General features: G+C 32.9%; 1 protein-coding gene across 1 annotated transcript in view; it reads left to right on the forward strand.

The window, feature by feature from the left end:
* Positions 1 to 21944, forward strand: part of LOC129222648 (nuclear receptor coactivator 3-like) — a 126495-nt gene that overhangs the window by 37806 nt on the left and 66745 nt on the right. The window contains exon 2 of the mRNA XM_054857178.1: positions 4402 to 4448. The gene's annotated coding sequence lies outside the window, so the exon portion shown is untranslated. The remainder of the gene's footprint in view (positions 1 to 4401; positions 4449 to 21944) is intronic.

The raw sequence follows: 21944 nt of genomic DNA on the forward strand, positions 1-21944 counted from the left end.
AATGTTTATTGTCCTCTAGTATCGTCAACTGGGCTGACTTTGCTATCCGAAGTGAATTTATCCGGGTTTCAAATGGTGGTTCGGGTCATTTCTGAATCTTGACTTCAAATGTAATGTATAAATCTTTCATTCAATGCAGTTCTTCTTCTATCTAAACGAGAAAATAAAGTTTTCTAGCTTCATAAATGGAATTAACATTTGAAAAGAGGAAATCCCCCCAATGATGTCAAAGTTCGGGTGACGATAGTTTTCTGAATGTCTGTTTTTCAGAAAAAGTGCACAGGTTCTTTCTTTCCTGCAAAAGTTGCAGAATATGAACATTGAGAAAAAAAACTCCAAGTTTTGGAAAGGGGAGAAGATCAACAGCTCTCTTTTGGCATTTTTGACTGGGCGCTTAATCTGTCATAATTCTGCGTGCATGTGGCACTTTTGGGTTGGGGCTTAGGATTCTTCCTCCTTGTTCTGTTTAATTGCAGAAAAATCTGAAGTGCCAGTGAATAATTATTATAAAATTAGCATAGAGTAAACCTATGTTTATAGTTTGAATCCTCATACTAGGCAAAGAAAACTGATTTATGTGCAGGGACAGACAAAATTTAAAATATCGGGAGCCAAAAAAAAAAAAAAAATGTTTCGGTGCCTGAAAAGTTATTTCTCTAAATTTAAAAGAAAATTCAGTGTAACATGGCATCTGAAAGGTTTTTACTCTTGAAAAACTAGTTTCCAAGGTACTTAGTCGCCGGATGGTCTACCGCTCGTGTTTCGTCGGGCCCTATTACTGTGGATGAAAATTTGCCACATCAAGTTCATAAGCATTCCAAATTATAGTTCCACAATTATAGTTGTACAAACCTAACCTGACAGCATTGTGAAGGCTACGCAGATCCAAATCACAGCATACGACGCTGCCAGGTTTGATTTGCCTGAACTATAGTTACCTGCACTTGGTGAAGTCTTAGTACCAGGCGTCACCATCCCTTCTTTAGCATGCAAAAAATATTCTAAGGAAATAAAAAGAAAACAGAATCGATAGGAAACTGGAACTCGGCTTCTAAGCATATTATTTTCTTCTGGAGCAGGTTTTGGCCATCGTGGTGAGCCAAAACCCGGTAAGAAAACCTTGTCCTTGCTGCTGTTACAGTTCAAGGCGCGGATGGTATCGCCATTGTGTGGAGGAAAGCGAGTGGATTGTTTTCTTGTTTTTGAAGGTGGCCCATATGTAGGACCACACCCTGTGGGTTTAACGTGATCGCTTTGTTCCCCTTCTTGGGATTTGATGAAATGATTCTCGTTTTGGAACTGCCGGTTCCGTTACTTTGTGTTTAATAGCCACTTAAAAAAACGGACTCGCCAAATTGCTTTTATGCTAATCCACGATTCTGGAATTTCATCAATGCTGGGTTTTTGTTCTCCGATTTATTTAGAAATTGAGAATATTCACGCCCTTTTTACTACCGATATGGCCTTTATTTCCCTTTCTTAATAAAGAGCTTTATTAGTGATAAGTTTTTTTAATGCTTTTATTTTTTGCTCCTTGAATTGTTCGAGTTCTTGCTTATAATGATGGAGAATTCGCATAATATTTGAGCAGAAGTATGTATTCTCAAGCTCACCCCCCACTCCCAGTTGTACAACATAATTGGTCCGCCCAGACGAATAGGAAAGCAGTAATAACTCACTTATGCGCAGAGCTGGATAAAAATTTAAAAATCTTAGGAGCTAAGGAAAAAATTTTTGATAGAAGAATGACATTTAAGTAAAAGAAGAGACTGCTGCTGTTGCTTGCTTCAGAGTTTCCTCAAAATACGCTTTTATTTATTTATTTATTTATTTTTATTTTTATTTCAACAAGCTTCGCTGTAAATTTTCAAATCTTGAAGAGGGATTTGTAAAGATATTTAACTAATTCTTTTCTTTCTTTCAACTTTATTTGAAGTCTAAATTATTCGAATTTTTGATTTGTATTTTAAATTTCATTTTGTTTTGTTCATTTAATGTTTTAAAACTTTATTTCTTGAAGCATTTTGTTCTCTATGGATCTATAAGTTCAATTTGTGTTATTTAAATAAAAGTTTATTTGATGCTTTCATTTTTGTGTAATGCCTTCACCGGTGTTAACCCCTTCAAAAACAATCTCTCTCTCTCTCTTTTTTTTCTGGTTAAGTGGTTTTTAAGTTCTTTTCTAAATTTTAAGATCTTTTTATCGCTTTTGCAGATGTATGTACTTGAATTTTTTTATATTAAGACTTTCGTTTAACAAGCTATTTTACTGTAAAATATTTGCAGTTAATTTCTCACTACAGTCAAACATTTGCGAAGCTTTTCAGCTATACAATACTTTTGCTAACAAATAGCGATTGTTTCTGTCGTACTGAAACTCTCTCAACATCCGCTGGACATTTTCTCGTTACACAAAAATAAAGACAATCTCAAGTATAAGGCCTTAGTGCCATTCCATTGTCCATACTTATCTGAAGTTAAAGCCAGTATTTTCTTCCTCGCCAATAATTAGCGATTCGCTGATCTATTGTATTGTTCTTGAGACACTGGTGGACGTGATGTTATGTGTCATAAGTTAATGCGTCGATGATTGTCTGCATGAGTCTCTTATCTTACCATATATTATTTTTATTACTTTTAGGATGGCAACGTCTTTGGGTGCCGTGTCGTGAATGTAACCGAATCCACCCATTAGACGCTTTTAAGTGGTCATTGATTTTATTCTCGTTATCTTTTGAAGTTTAGTAACTGTTTTTTACTTTCCTGGACATTTGAACGGTAAAGTTCTAATGCACTGTTTTGTTTTGCAATATCTGACAATGTAATGTTACTTCTTTGGTACATCTACGAAGAACAATGGAATTTATCTTGCTTAATTTTGGCTGCACATATAGTCTTTATTTGAACAATGCTTTTGAAATGTTCATGTAGTTTGTTGTACATTTAGTTTTTGTGTTCGGTTTCTTTTAAAGCAAATGATTTTTGGCTTTTGAAGAAATCAAACTACAATCAAACTACCACTTTCATTTTAAATTATTGCTTTTCCCCAAATCCAGAACTCATGATAAACAATCCTTCCCAAATCCTTCCTTAAAAATAGCGTAACACCTGTTGATTTCAATGATAATAAGCACCCGAAATGTTTTCTACTCTGGAAAATGAAATGTCCTTGAAAATAAATTCAAAATATTTTTGAGCAATCAAGATTATATTATGTTCTCACATATAGTGAGAAGCAAAGGGATTTAAGTGGACTATTTAAAGTTTTGATTAAAACACGTTTAAAGTTCAGATCCTAGGTGGACTTTCATTGAAATGTTTTCCGAAATCATGTGGTATAGTAGCACCCACCAGAGCTACTAGTACCATCTCTTCCCAAAAGCCGGAGGAGAGGTTTTCCTACCATCTGTACAGATTACCTCTAAATTTTGAATTGTATCACTTACATCCCTTTGCTTCTCACTGCCTCATACGATGTTCTGATTCGTTTTCATAATCCTTGAACGGATAGTTAGTAGCAGCCTACATTGTGAAAAAAGGAGTTAATGTATTTTTATTTAAAAATAAAGAAATAATGGAATTATTTTATAGCTAATTTTTTTTTATTCTTCTGACAACAATTTTTTTTGTTATTCTTATGCGAAAAGCAAAATGAAATTTCTTTCTTTCTTTATTTTTTTTGTCTTTCTTTTCTTTTTTTTCTTTTTCTTTTTTTTTAAAGATGATTCCCCCCCCCCCCCGTCTTGTTGATTGATTTCTTCCCTTTGCACCAGATGTTGTCGTTAGTATATTCCACTCTGCATCTCACATGACATTTAATGTTGATTTCTTTATGAAGTAGGAAAACAATTCTGTTCTGCATTAAAATAACCCTTTTTTAACTGAATAAAAATGAATAGTTTTCAAACATGTTGATTTGTCTTTGAAAACATTTCTTTATTGTAAGACAATTCATAACTAACAATTAATATATTAAACTTTTATTATTAATTAAAATATGCTTTTTCAATGTTAACATTGACTAAGGAATCTGCCATTTTGGTTAAAATTTATTCATTTATGTTTTTAAATCCACTGTTTACATTGCTTAATTAGTATTCTAGCTTGTCCACACTAGCCCCATGTCATGGGGCTAGTGTGGACAAAAACACCTTCTTTTTAAATATTTTTTTGTTAAATAACTATTATGCCAAATGTTTTAATGTATCAATTAAAACAAGTGCAAAAGTGCAGATTATTGTAACGAAATTACCGGGTGTGTTAAAAACAGTATTTAGTACCTTCCTTTTTTTTTTTTTTTTGCCAAAAATGTAAAATTTGTCCACATTAGCCCCCTTCTCCCCTATGCTATAAGTTTTTAAAATGCACTTTTTTTCTAATCACATCTTTATTCTTCTACAGGTTATCAATCTTCTAAACAAAATCATTGCCAGGCTTCATTTGCGTATGTATGTGTATATTTATTGTCATGTATGTTTCGTTTTATGCATTTGATGTTAATAACTATCATTCAGTTTTGAATAACACCGATCCTCATGCGGAACTCGTTCGGAAATTCAGTTTAAAAATTCAATCAATTTTGTTTCTAGTGAAACTTCTTCTATTGTCGCCGATTTCAATTAAATGACTGGTGCTCGATATAAAAGTTGTAATTTCTGAGACGATTGCTTATGATTCGGTTGAAACAAAAATAATTGTGTGAGAAAGCATATTTAAAATTTTTGTATGTTATATGACTAAGGAAGGTCGTCGTCTTTAGCTACAACTCAACTTTATTTTGCCGAATCTTACTTTAAATTGTCATCTGTTTACATCCTTTGCTTGCTAAATTTTTTTAAAGAATAATGAAGTTTCTCAGTTATACAGCAATATAATTTTATTTCAAAGTTATAATTATGCTTTTGTGCGATTAAATTTTGTTTTGACCCAAATTTAAACATTAAGTCGTTATTTTTTATATTTCTTTTTATATATATATACAATGTTCTGTTACTGGTTCTAGCCATTCTGGGGATACAAAACAAATCAGGATTTCAAATGAAAAGCTGCATTAATCAATAAACAAATGAACAAAATAAGAAACAATATTTTTAATGCAAATCTGATTTTTCTTCCCCTTTATTTTTTAATTTAAGCCTCTTTAAACTATACTAGGTTTCAAATTTTAGTAAACTGGTCAAATAATGGGTATTTCAGTTGGTAATACTGATTAAGCAAAACTTTAGGTCTGATTTTCCACGACTTATTCTCAAGAAAAAGTGGGGGGGGGGGGGGGGATCGTTGTGTTTAAGTCTTAAAATTGTTTACCTCTCTCCCTTTTAACTAAAAAGCTTTGCATTAATATATAATGCGAAAAAACGTGTGATTTTTTAAATGGAAGTTCCATTTTATTTGAAGCTGGCATTTTTATTTTCAAAGATCATTCTCATAATCAACTAGAACCTAAATATAATCGATAAGTGACGTGTCAATAACCTGTAGCAGTGAGCAAATTTCGTCCTAATGCTATATCTGGATTAATACTTTTTAGTATTAGTGATTTGCTGAATTTTGTTTGTTACGCTGTATAAGATCGTCAGCTGTTTTTTTTTAATTATTTTTTTTTTAAAAGATTTTGGATCAATGTTGTTTATGCGTTTTTCGTAAAAATTCTGATTTATTACGTTGATTTTTGTTCGTCATATATTTAAATCCTCTATCGGAAGCCAATGTCTTCAAGCGTCATATCCGGTTTCGATATCACAGAATCATGTTACTGAAATTTCTTCGGGAGACACTGATGAAAGGCTGACTACAACAAATTTTGGTTAGCATTTTAGTAGTTAAGCATTGCATTTTGACTCATTTTTATACGAACATAAATTCCACAATATTAGAGTGTATGATTTTTAATGCGAAATTAAAGGAATTGATAACATTCAATATGTTTCGGATTTAATTACTCTACGATTATCATTTTGTTTCGTCGTGTAACTCATAAAAATTTTCTCCTTTGCAACCGGCTGAATATTTACCTTTTTTTTTAAATAATAGTGGCTCTGAGGGTTTGCTTTGAAATATTATATAGTCCTGTACAATAATACAACCAGCAATAGTATGAAAAACAATGCTGTAAAAATGCTCAAATTTGCAAAAAGCTTTCGTCTATTTCTGTAATTTGTTGAAAACTTGTGCATTTATAACGTTGTTTTTCTTGCTGTTACTTTGTAATTCAGAGGTGTTAGTCATTTTTAACGCTAGAAGTTGTTACACTATTAATAAGTAGTTGCATATTTTCGCTTATTGAATCACTAAAAATATTCGCTCTATTTAAATTAACTAAATATTCTGACGAAATACAGTCAAAAACATTAATTATGTTCAATAATATTTCAGGCATTAAAATTAAAAAAAAAAAAAAAAAAAAACAAGCTTAAACTTACATTCCCAACACTTAGCCATTAATTGCTAGTAGCGTGAAATAGGATCATTTTCTTACGAAGATACCTGCTACATGCATATAACGAACAGCTTGTTACAACGTCCATATATTTCCAGACTTATAGTTGGTTGGTGGGAAACTGCAGCCTCTTCGGTATTTGCGTACAGTTCTGTCTAAGCTCCGACTGTAGGCGGTTACCATTGTAGCTACATGTTCAAAAAAGCTGATTTTACATTTTCGAACTAAATATACTCGAGTCCTGTTTTTTTTTTTTTTTTTTTTTTTTTTTTTTTTTTTTTTTTTTTTAATTCAAATCTCTATATAAGAAGAGACTCGTTATTTTGCTTATATTTTTTAAATAAAATCTAATTTTCTTTAATTATTTTGAAAAAACAATTTTCCGAGCAGTCATTCTATTCTTTGTTTTCCTTTTCTTCTTCCTATTTAAGTTAAACGACATAACTAGTTTGTTGGATTTATTTGTGTTAAGACTTTTTATTGCTAGGGGTCGGTATCTAGAATTAATTTACTCTCTTCTTTAAATCTATAATAGGACTAGCATATTCAGAATTACAAATAAATATTCGTCAAAACTGAAAGTAACTTTTAAGTACTCATTGTATTAACAACCTCCTTGAAACAAATCCAGAACTCCACTGCAGTTTATTTTTCTCCTAGGTTCAGATAAAAAATTGTATAAAACAATTTTGCCTTTATAACTGTTATCTTTTTAATCAACTTCCTTTTAAGTTTTGAGGCTAACAGCTAACTTACTAGTTAATATCAAATAATGAATAAATTTGACAATTACCTATTGATTTTTCTGCCAATACTATTTATTTATTCATTTATTCTTTTCTTTCTTTTTTGCCTTTTTTGTTATTTATTTATTCATTTATTCATTTCTTTCTTTTTTGCCTTTTTTGTTATTTATTTATTTATTTATTCATATTAGCAAATTTAATTTGTTACGAAGCCAACAGACTAATAGTTAATTATTATTTTTTTTCCTTGCTTGCACTCCTATCTAATCTTTTTTTCAGTTTTCTCAATAGAATTATACTTTTTTTATTTTTTTACAAACAATTGCAATTTTAATTATAAAAATACATTTTCTTTTAAATTTTATTATTCAGCTTTGAAAATTATGTAAATATTTAGTTAATGCCATTAAATCATCAACTTATGTTACGATTCACTGTTTTGTCTGCTTGTATTTTTTTAAAGTTATTTTTTCATGAAAATTTGATCCTAAACTGCTTTTAAAAATCACCTTTATTTTAGCTTTATTTCACCTGGGCACAATTAATACCAGTATTCTTATCAACATTTTTAAGATAACAGAAATCAGCTTTTCACGAAACTCAAATCCGATCTGACGTAGCGGAAAATTATCTTCCGATTTCGAATCCGGCGCCATTAATGTATAATGAGACGATATAAATAGTCCGATGTGTGTGTCGAGTTTTATGAGACGGTAGTAAAAAAAAGATCCAAGGCAATTTTACTATTCCCATTTCGCGTGACACTGGCGAAAGTTAATAGTAGCTGTCACGTTTTTCCGTATATAAATATGGAAATCTTTTTCTCTATTTGTTTTCGATGTGAATTACATCAAATCCGCTCCTGAGACAAAAGTCATAATGTTTGATAAGAACACATATTATCTAATTTCAGGATATTAATTGCGCCATTTATTTTGCTGGTCTGTCCTTATGTCTCGACAGACATAATTGTAGCAGTCGTTTGCTTTAGATGTTTTCATGTGAATAAAAATGTAAACACATTTGTTTGTTGTGCGAAATAAAAATATTTTAACTGCCAGCAATGTTTGATAGCAAAATTTGGAATTTGTAAGCAAAATCAGCTAAAATATCAAAGAGATATAATTAGAAAAAATTTTATAACTCAAATAATTTCTATGATTTTACAGTTTTCTATACAATTTCAGTGACAAGTAATGCTGCATAGAATAAACGGCTATTCCTAAGGTAATCTCTTAAAGTCCCATGCCAAGATTCGATTAAAATATTAGGAACCATAGGCCAAACATTTTTTTCGAAGACCTATGTAGCCAAACCTTATGAACACAAACATCACGGGGAACCAGGAGTGCCGACTTCGGGGGTGCTGCGGTGATCAACCATTCGCTCAAATTGTGCGGTAAGGTCGCACATCTTAAGCAAGTAGGTGAAGAGGAAAATAAATAAACGAATAAATCTTAGTTATCTTTCTGTTTCTTGAACTTGAACAACAGACTAATCTGTTTTAGTCATTTGACAGAAAATGAAAATCTGGAGCCCAAAGCAACAGCTTAGTTTGCCCTTCGGTAATCAGGTTATTAAGCAGTAAGTTACCCTGAAGCAAGGGCTAATGCAGAACTATATGCAAAATACCGACAACCCGGTAAAACCATCCAGAGACTGCAGTTTCGTTATTGTTATGGACTCATCAATCTGGAATAAACAATAGCCGAGCTGAAGGCAGATGTCATCTCGTTGAAGCTGAGAGTACCAACAAACTGAAAAAACTGAATTGATGACACTGTCAAGTGATTAACTGTTGCAAACATGTTTTTGAAGTGGACAAATTTTAGAGCCACAACGAATTTACTTTCGCTGTTAGTAGTAAACACTCATACGATTAATTTGATGAAGGTGTACGAAAAACAGTTTGAAAGCTGAAGAAGCTCGCTTTTGAGTTGAGAAAGTGTTGAAAGTTCTTTGTATTCTCATCGAGTGTTATGTCGTCCACCATTTTTTTTTTTTTTTTTTTCATATTGAAGTCTCTTTTGCGCCTGTTCCTGGGTAAACTGGATATGTTAAATTTTAACTAAAATGGAATGGATAATAACATATGATATCATATCACAGCAGAACTCTGATGGACAAAATTTTAATTGACTTGTTGTCACGGCAGTGCACAAAGGACATCTACCTGTGTGATAATGTCATTTCTTTTTATGATTTGTATATACACCATCAGAAGTTAGTTTTAATATTTAATCTGTATTTAACTTTATGTGAAAGTGGTATAAATATGAATTTAACTATTTTCCGGTAGACAATAGTCGGGATGCCCACCCCCCTAAGAGCAAGGGCGCACCCTCTATGTATCAAGAAGACCCCCAAGAGCGAGAGCCCCCTCTTTAAATAGAAAATTACCTTTCCTTTCCCCTAAAAATTTCAAAGCTGTCTGCGCCATGACTCACACCCTGCGAAAACGAAACAACAGCAGTGTTCTGTGCATAGTTAGCACCTTAACCATTTAATTACTCAAAATCTTGTTTTGTTGACTTACACTACATTTGCTCTCAACGGCTCATCTAATACGTGTGCTTACATTAACGTCTGAAAATTATCTTCATCTTGGAAAGTTTAAATTCTCAATATGCCAGTGTTTGAATATCAATTTTCCATTAGAAAAGCTACTTCGGTTATAATTTATGATGTGTTTACTGGCTTTAGCAATGCAAAACTATTTAATCGTCATGAAAACCACCACTGAACTTGATCCACTTCAAACGTTCAATCTGAATATGTCAGGAACCTCTTTCTGCCCTATCAACCCAGTGCAGGAAGATTCATCCTTCCATACCAATCGTCTGCAAAAAAGAAGAGAGCAAAAAAATTGGTAATCATTCCTTTTTGAAGTTTGACGTATGCCTTACCTGACAGAACTGCACATTAGAGGTTTCCGGCTCCTCGAAGATTTCTATTCTTCGTCCCCTCTGCCACCCCTGAGCCTGGGAATCCCACCACCCCTTTTGCAGAACAGCTGTCGTCTGCGCTGACGGAAATGGCAACAGCTGAATCACACCGCGCTAAAAAGAAGCTCTTGAGGAAAGAAGGGATACAGTGTATATGTGTATGCCCATGGGAAAAACGATTTTCTTGTGCAACTAGGGTGCCCAGAATGGATGCTCGGTCCTTTATTCTTATTCTTTTTTATTTTTCATTTTACTTCTTGTGTGAGCAGAGTCGTATCTCCAAGGTGCCAATTGTGTCACACGTCCAACCTGAAATGGATTACCAGTGCTTGTGATATATTTTTTTTTTCTTTTTACCCTTCTAATACAGTGATCTTGGTTCTGGATAAAAGAAACCGACATCGAGTTCAATGTTTAAATTTTTAAGTTATGGGGAAGTAGTAGTTGTAGATCTGGATAAAGTTCTATTTTAATTTTTCCCCCTTAACGTTGACATATTTTATTTAAGCATCGCCTTTCAACAGATAAATTTTAGCAAATACAGTCGAACAACTCAAAGCGACATTTGAAATTAATTCGTCTTAACCTTAGTTCGTCTTATCCAAAAATCAATACTTAGCTCTATTTGTAAATACAACAGGACGGGAATCGCCAATGTCGTTCTTATCAACAGTAATCCGTTTTAGCGATCCGTCAATTAGCGAATTCGAATTGACGAGATTTGACTGTATTGCTTTTTAATTAGTTGCTTTTTTATTACTCCAACAACTTGTTCCTGTTCATGAGCATAATTTTTTAAATACTTCCTTGGGGGCTGCCCGCGATTGATATCACGTGTTGATGGGCTGGGGGGGGGGGAGTTGTGAAATTGTGACAGTTTCTGACAATGCGGAGGGCGGGGTAAGAAGAAATGTGACACCACGTACTTTTTCTTCGGATATGTTTATGGAAAATAACGTGGTACGTAAAAAATGGGAGGGGGCAGGGGGAGGGTGAAATGTGACAAACGAGAAAGGGGTTAAAATTTTTGAAAAAAAAAAAAAAAAAACATCGTTTGTGGACAGTCCCTTAGCTTGTCTTGAAAATATCCGAAAACATTCCTTTTTCGGTAGGATTGTAAGCATTTGGAAGAGTTAATCGGAACCGGAAGCAGCTGTTATGATGCAATGGGGTGAATAGTTTTAAGATGGCTATTGTGATCTTTATTTGGAATTGATAAACTAACCAGGTCCATCCTAGTTGGGGCCAGAGCTTGTTGCTGATTGTTACTTTGTGTTTGTATTTGAATCTGTTGCATTTTAATAATAAATTTAAAATCTTTGGATACGCTGCAAATTTTTCGTTATTCAGTTCATTTGATCCTGAAATTTATTTTTCTACAATGATGTACTGCCGTGTACAAGAGTCGTATCTGCACTTTTTATCAAAATTAAGTTACGGTCATCAAGTGGTTGTTTGTTACATATTTCGTCTAAATACAATGTTTTAAGGTTATTTGTCAATGGGGAAATATATTTAAAAAATTTCTGAAAAAGTTGCATCTGAATCAAATATATGGATGCGCAAACTTTTAAACAATATTTTTTTCATTTTTAACTCGGCAGCACATATGACTTTTGCGCTTAGCACGGCTGTGTACCTCTCGTATCATTTAATTAATGAATAACAAAAAATATAAACATTTCAATCAATTTTCTATTTATTGTTTGAATATTAAAATTTTCTGTTAAATTTTTAGAAAAATATTTTTAAGTCTAAATTTCTTTTCCGAAATTCTTAATCCATACCAAAAAAAAAAAAAAAACTGTCTAAGGGACAATTAAGATATGTGTTTGTGAGTACAGTGGCCGCCTCTTATATGAATCACATTTGTTCTAAGCAATTTTAATTCCATAAAGCGGCTGATTCAACAAAGCGGCTAATTCAATAAAGCTGGATTTTATTCTGGTTTTGACAGTTTGATTCATTAAAGCGGCTGATTCAATTAACCACTGATTCAATTAGCTGGCGTCCACTGTAGTAACTAATTTTAAAGCTTAATTATGTGCTCAAGTATCCTTTGCAGTTGCTTTTGTCTGTCAAACAAAGAGCTTTCTATTTTCCTGTTCATTTTACAAACTTATTCCTCCAAATCATCAGAATATTTTTTGCTGCATTTTCAAAACTTCCTAAGGATGAAACAGAAGCAGGCAAGAAAGGAAAAGACCTGTGCTCTTTTAAATTTTAAACGTTTAGAGTGTTTATAATTTTGAATTTTGTTTTTAAAGGTCAAATGTACTAGTTTAGAGATTAAAATTACTTTCTTCATTTACCATGATGCTAAATCTTTAGCGTTCAGCATGTTTGTCATTTTAAATTCAATAAATAAAGAAAGAAAGAAAGAAAGAATGATAAATAAATAAGTAAATAAATAATAATTATAAATAAATTAATGAATAAAATTAAAAAGAAAAAGATCAAATATTGCATTTTAAACATTCCAATTGCTTTCCTTATTTACCACGATGCTAAATTTTTAATGTTCAGAATGTTTTTCATTTTAGATTTAGAGAAAAATTATAAAAAAAAATGTAGAGGAACGTGGGGCAAAGTGCAATGGTGAAATATTTACTCTGCTTTTAGCGTCATTTATCTAGTAATATTTTAACTATGTAGTTACACATGTAGTCTATTCCAGTCAAGGAAAAATTAACTTTTTAAAATCAAAGAATATGATAGTACAAGCAATTTTCAAAAATTGATACACATCTTGTAATAGTTTGTTGCAAGTGAAAAATTATTTTTGGTATTATTAAATAATAAAGTTATTGTTAGTAACATCTGAATTATTAATTGAGATCTACAAATAGTCAGTGTTATAAATATTAAGCTTATTTGTATTTTAAATGCTTTATACAGTTAGTCAAGCGCATGCGAGGCGAAGTGGATGGGGGAAAGAGAAATGGTTCATTTCATTTACTTATTCAGTATTTTATCAAATTACTTGCGTATTTATTTATTAATAAGTTTATTTGCATTCCTTCGTTTAATAATTCCCTTATTTATTCATTCATTTATTTATTTTCTTATTCATTCACTATTTTATTCACTCATTTTTTTTTCTCATACATTAACTAATTTATTTATTTATGCATCCGTTTACTGCTTCATTTCCTTTTCATTTATTCATACATTCTTTTATTTACTCATTTATCTGATCAAAAATATTTTTATTGCTCGAATAGAAAGTATTTCATTAGAAAAATATTTCATTTTTCACTTTGCCCCACGAAAAAAAAGAGAAAAATTTCCATTTTTCTTTTGGAGGTACAAACTTACTACCAAAAAAGAAAAATTATGTTTTAATGCAAGTTTTATTGTAAAATACATTATTTTTTCTTTATGTACCGTAATTTTCAGAAGTAATTTTCAATTTGTTCATTTTGAAAAACGTAAGTTATCTAAACCATTTCACTTTGCCCCACATTCCCCTACTATTTTAAAATTTCCAATTACCGTGCTCATTTACTGCGATGGTAAATTTTTATTTCAAATACAAAGCGGAGAAAACCACTTGACTACACTTTTGAGGCGTATCTCTAACTGAATAGGCTTGGCATGAATTAGGCTTGTTGGGCAAGAAAACAATCGCTTTTCATTTTTTAAAAACCTATTCAAAAATAATTTGTACCGACGCAAGACAAAACATACAATCAACCCGTCCTTAAGCAACTTACTGCGAATTCGTGAAATTGGACGTCGTTATTTGTTGTTTAACTTATAGCTCTCTGCTGCTTTGGGCAGGAATCTCCTGCCTCACCTGCTTTAAGATTTAAATCTCTTGAGTTTCTGACCCCAGAGTAATTTCTCACACTTTTTACAGAATTTAAAAAGTCGTCGAACTTTGACTGCCAAGAGTCTTTCTCGTTTTGGGTTCATCTTAGTAGGAAAAATGTCTACAAGCTAAACTGTTCAAGCAGACAAAGGAATCAGATGTTTATTGAAGAAAAAATTGTTTTGATTGTCTTTTAAAAAATTTACTTAAAAATATAAATGCTATATTTTGTGGATTATTTTTTTCTTTATTTTATAAATTTGTCCAACAACATGAAATTTAACAATTTTGTGCCAGCATTCATCGGGTTACAAGGTAGATTTTTTTTTTTCTAATGCGTTTTAGTTTTGTGAAGTTTGCGAGTCTGTTGCAAGTTTTATAAGTATTTTGAAAAGAAAAACACAAAGACTTAAATAGAAAAAGAAAAGAAGAAAAAAGAAAAGAAAGAAAGAAAAATGGGAATAATTCTGTTTAAAAAATTAGAATTAGAATGCGAATACAAATTGCAGTGCCACTGAGATAAATAAAAAATATTTCACAATACTTTAATGGCTATCATATATAGCTTGTTTATTTTTAAGAATTTATATCAAAAAAGTAAAGATACCTTTTGTTACCTTCTTAATGTTTCATGTTCAATACTCGTATCTCAAAGTTCATATTTTGTCTAAATCTTTCGCATCCTGCTCATTTACAAATTATTTTGGAAAAAATGAAACAAGTAAATTAATTATGAGTACTCTTTTCAATTGTCACAAAAAAATTACTGGCATGTAGTCGCTCTTCACATAGTTTAAATCCTCTGATGAACGGATCATTAAACAGAACGACATTGCCCATCTCTACTACAGAGTACAAAATGTTGCCTTCTCATCCTCAGCAGACTCGAAGCTCAAACCCAAACCGAAACTTAAATGCCACCCGGGAAGAGCATCCCGCAGGAAACGCTCCTTTACCTGGTAACCCATATTCCAACTGCAATCTCCATCCCCCTTCCATTAATCCTTATCTTCCTGCACCGACACCACACCATGCTGATTGCCCGTGACTCCCAGTGTAGGTTCCCACACGAACTATTAATATTCAACGTTTCTTTTCTCTCTCCTTGTTTCACCCCTCTTTTCTCTCCCCTTGGTACCCTCCGACTTTTTTTTTTTCCTCTCTACTTTCTTAGCTTGCTAATACCTGGCTAAACATATTTTGCTAGACGGACTTGTTCCTTGTTATGGAGGGAGAGAAAAACTGGTTTGTAGTCGGTCTAAAGTTTCCAACGGGAGATCGTTCGTATTTTATTCAATTTTTTTCCCCCTCCTCTTCTGTTTGAAAAGGAAAAGTATGAAAGAGACTCATCTTTTTTTTTCTTTTCCAAAAAACATCTGATTTTTCTCTTCCCCAAACCCCTCTTATGATGCATTTCATTCTTGAAAGTTGTTAAAACAATTTGCAGCGATTCTATTTGTGGGGTAAAATTCTTCTATTCTCGCAGACGGTTTGACACACGTAATATTCTTTTTAAAAAAGAGAGATGGGGGGAGGGGGGGAACTAAATGAGTTTTAACTATTTTTGCTTGCATAATTGCATTTACATAAAGTTTGATGGTCGATGATTTGAAGAGAATAAAAGCACTCTAAAATTTAATGCGATGTTTAATCAGCTGCGACATTAATTTAAAATTCATTATTTAGAAAATAAATATTTGCGCTCGGTAGATAATTTAATGAAAAGCAGGAGACCAGTGGCTGATCAAGGATTTGGGTCGGTGGGAGGTGGCGTGGGGTGGGGGCTGAGGTTGTAAAAAAAAATATTGTATCGTCTTGGCGTCTTCAAACATTATTAGAGGGAATGAAAGTGTTCTCTTCATCTATTATTATGAACTCAAAGGAATCTTTTTCTGTCAGACAATTAAAGAGTGCTTTAAGTGCACAAATTTGCAAAAAAAAATCTAGATTCGGATCTCTAAGCCTACGTCTTTTGCATTGAAAAAGGGGGTTCCTTGAAACCCCGAAACACTTCTGCAATTTTTTACAAACTTGAACATTTATGATCCTGTTTAATCATCTTTTATTATTTTTTAGCATCAATGTATTTTTTATTTCTTATCTCATGAATGTGCAGTCGCCGCTCGTCTATAGCGATGTCGCAGGCACCAAGTACAGGTTTCATTACTGCCATAATTTCGTAATAAAAAGTTGATGAAAAGTTGAAGGAAATTGAATCTGTTACGTTGTACCCATAAATTCGCTATATACGACTTTGCTATAAATGGACGCGATCGTATATGATGCAAAGTGATGTAAGTGGACATTTTCAAGTTTTGAGTAAAATGCGTTTAAGGATAAGGTCCTAAGTAGGCTTTCATTGAAAACTTTTTCTAAACCATGCTGTATAACGGAACCTACCAGAGCTACTAGTACTATCGCTCGCCCCAAGACAGAAAAGAGGTTCACCTACCATTTGTACTGGTTATATGTTATATCCAAATTTTTAATTTTGCCACTTACATCCCTTTGCTTCTCACTGCCTCAATGATTAAAAACGAGCTGGTGTGTGCCTTACATGACTTCCTTTTACTCTAATTTAATGTCATTTTCCAATTATTGGTAATTTTAATGTGATTCAATAGTTTACTCTCTAAATATCACCAACAGTGGCCAAATTGAAACCAGATTAAAAAAAAGTCAAATTTGTCGCGAAGTTGGCGACAAAACTTTGCGACCAAAAGACTGGCGATATATCGCCAAGTGTCCGCCAAATTGTAACACCACTTGAGTTTACATCGAAATTTACAATGATTTCCCCCCAAAAGGGGCAAAAGACCCCCTTAAAAACACCCGAATGCAACCAAAAGGGTAGGTGCACAACTAGACCCCACTAGGAGTCTACGTACCAAATTTCAACTTTCTAGGACATACCGTTCTTGAGTTATGCGACATACATGCGCACATCCACACATACGTACATACAGATGTCACGAGAAAACTCGTTGTCTCGTTGTAACTAACTCGGGAATCGTCAAAATGGATATTTCGCATGTCTATACATTCTTAGGCATTTATCCACATGTGGTCGAGTCGAAAAAAAGACTCAACATTCATTCGGGGGTTAGCAAAATGGAAATTAAGGTCGATATTTGAGTGAAAATTTTTTCGCGAATACAATACTTCCTTTTTACTTCCTTTTACAAAAAAGGAAGTATTGTATTCGCGAAAAAATTTTAGTTCAAAAATTGGCCTTAACTTCCATTTTGCTCACCCCCGAATGAATTTTGAGTTTATTTTACAACCCGACCACACGTGGATATATGCCTAGGAACGTACAGACACCCGAAATATCCATTTTGACGATCCCCAAATTAATTACAACGAGTTTTCTCGTGACGTCTGTATGTGCGTGTGTGTGTGTGTGTGTGTGTGTATGTATGTCGCATAACTCAAGAACGGAATGTCCTAGAAAGTTGAAATTTGGTACGTAGACTCTTAGTGGGGTCTAGTTGTGCACCTCCCTTTTTGGTTGCATTCGAACGCTTAAAAAGGGATCTTTTGCCCCTTTTTTGGGGGAAATCATTGTTAATTTCGATGTAAACTCAAGTGGTGTTATAATTTGGCGGACACTGGGCGATATATCGCCAGTCTTTTGGTCGCCAAGATTTTTAAAAATTTTTTTTAAAATCTGGTTTCAATTTGGCCACTGTTGGTGATATTCAGAGAGTAAACTATTGAATCACATTAAAACTGCCAATAATCAGAAAATGACATTAAATTGGAGTAAAAGGAAGTCATGTAATGCACACATCAGCTCGTTTGTAAAAGGAAGTAAAAATGACTTTGCGTTGAAATTTTTTTGATTCCTAATGGAAAAGTTTTACATTCGATAATTTTAATAAGTTTGCAGTGGAATAACTTGCTATTAAATGTTTTAAACCGCGCCAATGCTACAAGCAGAAGTGGCTGGAAGATAAAGCGTGAAATTTTTTTAACTTGCCTACACAGAAAATAATGGTGCCATTATCGCATTGAGTGGGCGGGGTTCGGGTCAACCCCCTCAGAGCACTTTGTTTTAACATGTATTGCTAGCCCTAACACGATCGTTTATTATATGTAAAAACCGTTAGGCAAATCATGGCTGTGCTAGATTATGGTGCTACAGTGGGAGGGAAAAGAGAGAGAGAGAAATAACAAAAAAAAAAAAGAAGAAAAAAAAAACCAACATTTACTGAAATGAGTTCAAGAAGCAAAAATCCTGGTTCAGCTGAGAGAGAAATCGCAGAGCCATCGCCCCCCCCCCCTCCACCGCCCCCGCCTAAGTTTACTTTTGCAGGAGACGCAAAAATCAAGAGTCACTCAAATCTTTCTAAATTCTACTGGTAATACTCTCAACTTCCAAAAAAAAAAAAAAACAATAAACTGGAAAATATGACATTTTGAAAATTATCATTTATTTATAGCAATTATGCCCCATTGCAGATGTTGTACATATTTACAGAATTACAATTTACGGGAAAATGTTAAAGAAATCTTTGTTAGAATAAAGAACGTATTAACTGCCATCTTGCTCTACTAGATGAATGCATAGTTTTTTCTAATTTCTTCCCCGTCGCTCGTAATTTTCTAGATCAAATTTTAACATCATATTTTCATATCTGGGAAAAAATAGCTGGAAAATTCTGAAAACAATTACACTGCACGGCTAAACATCTCCTCACAAAATGCTTCAGGCATTAATCTTACCTGATTAATGCCTGAGGAAGGAGGTCTTTAGTAAAATGACCTCCTGAATCTAAATATGACCCCCTTTTTGAAGATCTCACCCCCCCCCCTTTTTTTAGTTTTCAAAAGTTTCATTATTATTATTTTTATTTGGAGGGTAAGGGAGCTAGCCATTGACCCTCTTCTGCAGAGCTAGAGAGCTACAAAAATCATAAGCATGAACATTTGTAGCAAGAAGGCAGACTCAAGGGGGTTCCCCTATATATTATTTAAAAAAATCATCAAAAACGATTTTTTTTCGCCTCCCCCCCAGCTTTTGCATATATTTTTCAGTTTAAAATCAGTTACGGACCTCACTTGAATGAGCCTCAACAACTCCGAAAACAAATTTCACGTTTTAAAATTTTTTAAACAAAAATCTTAGAAGCTTCGCATGTTGCATATGAGTCGCACCGCAGATCTTCGGTAAAGAAACTTCCCGTATTATTTATATTTATTCAAGTTACATTCAGAGTTATAATTATGATTAAAAATGAAATTAAGAATATATAGATTACATCATAAACGTATCTTTATGCTTCTGGGGATGCACTGCTCCAATTGCTTCACTGTATCAAGAAGTGATAAGCTCCACTTCTTGAACAAAAGCTCCTTAGTTTTATTGTTTTTATAAGATTAAAAAAAAAAGAAAAAGAAAAAAAAAAGACTTTCTGTGATGTCTTACAATTTGCAACAATGTATTGATTTTTTTTTTTTTTTTTTTTTTGGGGAGGGGGCATGATTTTAAAGAAAAATTCTTTTTAAATAAAATACTCGATGAGTGTGCAGAAAATATTGGAAATTCGTGTTCTTGCACCTCGTATTTGTAATATAATTTCATGTTTTGTAGTTAAATGTGCATGTATAAATCATCAGAAATTCGACCTTAGTATCCCTATTTCCCTCAAAAAAAAAAAAAAAAAAAAAAAAAAAAAAAAACATTTGAAAGTAAAAGCTGGTATTTTGGCATTTAGATTTTGAAAAACTTTCTATAACTCATAAAATTTTCATTCTTTCTATAAAATCACTAACAATAATTTCTTTGGTAATTATTATTATTTGAAGGTAGGATTTTGTATAATTTGATTTTAGATGAATTAGTTTCAATTCACTTCAATATATCTGAATAGAAGTCTGGAATACAGTTTATGCATTAGCTATTAAAAATACAAATAGTATGCATTCTTATCATTTATTCTAATTCTATAAATGCTTTCAGAAAAAATATTCTTAACCGAAGATTGTTTAGGTAAATTAACTGAAACTTGCGTCATGGAACCATTTACTTGTCAGTTATAAGGATCGAATACATTTTGATTTAAAAAATGGTATCCGTGAAAACTGAAGGGGAACTTTTTTTCTCTCTATCTCTTTTGTCCACAATTTGACTTAGAATCCTATCAAGTGCGCATGTAAGAAGTAGTAAAAAAAAAATTAAAAAAATGGAAGTTCGGAAAACAGAAATAAAAGTATTTAAGATTCAGTAAATTACTGCCCATTAGCCAGGGCTAAAGCAGAAATACGTGAAATACACCGCCAGCTCAGTCATTTCCAGCCGAGGACTGCAGTTTCGTGCTTATTAGCACTCATCAGCCCGGCAAAGGAAAGTGACCTTGTCTCGCGTTCAATCTTCGAGTTGAACCGAACCATTGCTTCGGTCACTCGTCTGGTCTGCTAATTCTATATTAGCTACCAGTTTGTTTCGCCCTCTTGGCCTCCTTATGAGGTTTCCCATCTCCAGCTCAGTCACTTTCCTATGCCGGGCTGATGAGTGCTAATAAGCACGAAACTGCAATCCTCGGCTGGAAATGACTGAGCTGCGGTGTATTTCACGTATTTAAGATTGTTTAAAATTACAATATGTCAAAACAATTTGTGACACTTGTCAGTTTATAAATTATTTGTTAAACATCCGAATTTCTTCTCACCCTTATTGTTAAATTCATACTCCGAAAACAATAAACTCTGCTCCCAAGGTTTTTTTTTTAAGTAAATCATTAATTATTGCTCTAGGCTTCAAATCGTTAGCCTTCTTGCGTTAAAAACCTTTAATTAGTGCTCAAAAATAGAAAATTTCTTTTTCCCAAACTGCTGTAAAACATATCTGCAGCAGTCAGTTGCAGCCATGAAACAGAAGGAGAGAGAGCGAGAAAGCGAAAGAAATGTTTTTTATTTTAGAAATAAAAGCAATAAATGAACAAAAGAAACTTAAAAAAATACCAATTAAAAATTAAAAAAAAACCTCCTGAGTAAAAAAAAAAAAAACTGAAACCCCTGACACTTTTTTCGCTCCAAACTGTCTCAAATATTTTTAGTATTTTTCGGATGCTTAGTTTTGAAAAATCAGCATTTAATTTTGAATTAGTTACACATTCGATCTTATTGCTTACAATCATGTAGTGCTGTCTTCACGCCCTTTCAGCTTCAACTTTATACACTATTCAGTCTGTAATAAATTTGCTTTATTTTAGCGATGGGAACACATTATGCTCAAAACACTAATAGAATCACGTTAGGTGTCAAAATAAATATGCGTAAACGTGCCCCGTGCCCGGGGAAAGTTTACGCAATCGACTTGGCCTCAAAAATAATTATTTTTAACGGTTAAAAACACAAGCTGAGCAACAACTGAATATGCCAATTTTGACTCCGTTAACTGCTTCATAAAACCGCAATGTCTAAAATTTCCTAAGTTAAAACATAAAAATTAGAAAATTCATTGAAAAAAATCCGTCTGAACGTGCCCCGGTCAACCCTGCTCTAAAATTTGAATTTCTGTGCATAAATTATTGCATAGACATTTTCGTCAGGTGTATAAAGCTGCCAAATGGGGCTTAAGTATTTTTTTTTTATCTGTTTCCCAAAGTATTAAACGGATACTGATACATAAGAGCAAGCTTCGTGTATTTGTGTCAAATTTCATCAAAATATGTAAAAATGGTGGGATTGCTTCAGGTTCAGGTTGTTTTACTTCATCGCCGAGAATGATTTCAATTAATTTTAGTTTTCTTTTTTGTTTATTTCCCATTTTTTCCCTCTCCCCCTCCTTCCCCCCACAAGAAAAAGGAGAAATAAAAGAAAAGTAGATATGAGAGAAAAAAAGTAGATCTTATGGGGAGCATGTAGATTGAAAATGGAAAATAATTCTAAAAAACTGAAAAATTAGTTAGAAACTAATTTTGATACTTGATTGCTATAACTCTCTTTTCGTATCTGGAAAAGACATGGTCACGAGGAAAATGGTGTAATGATGC

The sequence above is a fragment of the Uloborus diversus genome, chromosome 5 (genome assembly GCF_026930045.1).
Source record: "Uloborus diversus isolate 005 chromosome 5, Udiv.v.3.1, whole genome shotgun sequence".
Taxonomy (NCBI): Eukaryota; Metazoa; Arthropoda; class Arachnida; order Araneae; family Uloboridae; genus Uloborus; species Uloborus diversus.